Consider the following 3,109-nt stretch of genomic DNA (forward strand, 5'->3'; position numbering starts at 1 on the left):
CGAATGTGTTGAAGTGTCCTGGAGCAGCAGCCATGGTCCAAGTTGTGGTGGGCACTGGAGCTCGGTGTGCAGTGCGGTGCAGATGGGCTCTAGGCTTGCTCAACAGGATCCGATCCTCGTCGCCAGTGTTAAATACTGAGTCCAAGACGCATTGCAGTGAACAACTCTATTTTATTAAGTGATTTCAGGAACAAGATTAAAACACCAGCGCAGCAGCCCTGTTTAAATAGCATGCAAAAACCACACCCAAACACACCCAACTCCCAAAGATAGGCTATTTACATAACATTAATTTCTCATTGGTCACTTCCAGAGTCCTGGTGGGCTATTGTTCTAGAGCTCCAAGCTCAGCCAATCTCTGGTAGATAGTCCTGGAATGTTCCTGACCTAATACATAACAATTATACTTCAACTATTGTTTTCAGTGAGTCTATCTGGAACCTGGGTAATAAAAATAGTATATCTTTGGGGATTCACACAGTCCCTGTGGGCCTTCAGCTAGGGGCTTTCTCTTCCAAATGTTTATGTTATTAGAATAATATGGTCCAATGGCAGAGTGTTTAGACTTGAGTGTTTAAATCCATTTTTGGGTCACTCCTCAACTCATATATGGGTTTGGGTTGTTTTTTCTTCTTCTTCCCTGTCCAGTTTCCCTATGCACACCAGGAAACCTTTTTTCCTCCAACTGATATATGGTGGTAGGGTGCCCCACAGAGTTGCCAGGTCTCCCTGGCCACTGGCAGGGGATGGGGGGGGGGTAGGGTTGCCAGATTCAGATTGGACTTGGAGATATTTGGGGATGGAGGAGGACAGTGACCTCAGTGGGGTACAATGCCATAGAGTCCACCCTCCAAAGCATCCATTTTCTCCAGGGGAACTGATCTCTGTAGTGTCTGGAGATGAGCTGTAATTCCAGGGGATCCCCAGGTCCCACGTGGAGGCTGGCAACCCTAGGATTGCCCTAAGAGCAGCAGGAGTGAGTCATGTATCTATATCCTCTTTGACCTGGACTTGGCCACACAGCCTGCTCCACCATAGTCACCCTCCACAAACATTCCTTTTCTCTCAGGTAAATATTATTGCTGGGCAAATACAGCGTGAATCAGCCCCTTTTGTTCCACAGGCCCAGCTTGTCAGGCTGCTGTTTAATGACCCTCTTGCTGTGTACTGTAGGCTGTTCATTAACCTCTAACCACAGATGGCGAGGAGCTGGCACTATGCCAGTGGGAACAGTTTGCCAACGCTAGCCATGAGCTGCCAGCATCCTTTACACCAGCCTGTCTGACAGCCAGAGGACTTCATATGGATAGAGAGTTTCACATAACCATTTTGAGAATGCCCTGCTCTTCTTAACACAGCCTTGTTGTGTATATTAGTCATACTGCAAAAATGCTGCCGGTTTCCTTCTTGCTGTTCCAGTTTTCTTAGAATCCTCATTTTTCTCCCCAAATATATTTTTAAGCGTGCTCTGTGGGAAGCACCTCCATCTCTATTCTGTTCCTGATGGCCAAATTATATCAGAACTGTGTTGCACGGGACCATCAATATATTGAATGGAGTGAGTTGACTCTTGGTATCCAGCTGAACGTATGTGTATGATCTATTATAGTGCAGGATGGGTCTTTGCCCTGTAATGTTCAGCAACAGTGAAAAGTCATGAAATGAACCTCAGTATCCTTATGATGAGAGAAACTGAAATCAGTGGAATTAGGATCAGGACCCAGAAAGGCTGGAGTCGTGTATATTAGTCATACTGCAAAAATGCTGACTTTAGCATCCTGAAAATCTCATATTTCAGTAAAAAGAAAACACAAACAAGGTTGGAGAATCCTTATGCCTGTGATACCAGCCTCGGGAGTTTGGGAGGAGCAACTAATCTCAGAAGATACCTGAAGCGATGTAAGATTTCTAGTGGCAAGTGTGTGGGGTGCAGTGTTCCCTCTAAGCTGAGTTAGTGTGAGCTAGCTCATAGTTCTTTAGCCTCTGTCTCACACATTTTTGTCTTAGCTCAGGAAGGATGGCTCCAGAGCAAACTAATTTATGCAGTAGCCAAATTGCTCGTTCACAACTTTAATGCCAGTAGCTCACAAAGTAGAATTTTTGCTCACAAGACTCCACAGCTTAGAGGGAGCATTGGTGGGATGTTTATGCTTTGCTTAGCTCTTTGCCCACCCTCCCCATGCATAACAAAACAGAAAATGGTATACAAAAACAGCAGAGATACCTGATGTGGCTTGATTTACATTACTGTAAACATCAGCTTTACTTGGCACAGAGTTCCAAGGATTTTTGTTCTGCACATGCCGTGCTTTACATGCTATACACAGCCTCAGTCATGTCCAGCTGAGTACAAAACCATTCCTTGCACTTGCAATGCAAATGGGTGTGGATGACAGCAGATATAGCAGTCAAAGATCCAGGTATGACATGGTTTTCTGATAAGCCCCAGTTCTCCGCCCAGGCAATGGCACCAAACTAATTGATCCTTCATTAGCAGGAAGAGGAGATAATGAGCCTGTTGCCTGACAGCAAGCAGATACAAATGGGCATATTTCTACAAGCACTATCAAGGAAACTGATAGCACAGAGGGGACCTACACGTGCCTGCAGAGAATGGTTTGCATGAGATGCGGTATGTGTGGAGAGGGTAACGAGGAAGAGGCATGGAAAGCAGTAGTTTTCTCCTGTTTATATATTCCCTACCTCTTGGGAGCTTCTGTGGTTAGGATAGCAATGTTGACAGCTGCTGGGAGGAAGGTGACTTTTTTGCTCTCCAGAACTTCAAGCTCTGCTCTCTAGTTTCTTTTCTGCCTCCACCTGGGCACTCATCATAAGAACCACTTGCTATTCATTTATCCGCAAATGTTATTTAAATGCTTCACGTATTGGGAAGAGGTGGGGAACAAACAAGCCCTTCGCTAGGCTAGCACAGCATCCTAGACATAAACCAGGGGGTCCCCAACACGGTGCCCATGTGTGCCATGGCACTTGCCAACAACTCTCCTGGTGCCTGCCAAGTGTTTTCAGAAAACGGGTGGGCCAGGTGGGGCTTTTACCCAGCAAGGCTTCTGATTGGCTATTGGATATTTGATTGGCTGTGCAGATTCTT

Source organism: Gekko japonicus, unplaced genomic scaffold (genome assembly GCF_001447785.1).
Source record: "Gekko japonicus isolate JY-2015 unplaced genomic scaffold, Gekko_japonicus_V1.1 scaffold117, whole genome shotgun sequence".
NCBI classification, from domain to species: domain Eukaryota; kingdom Metazoa; phylum Chordata; class Lepidosauria; order Squamata; family Gekkonidae; genus Gekko; species Gekko japonicus.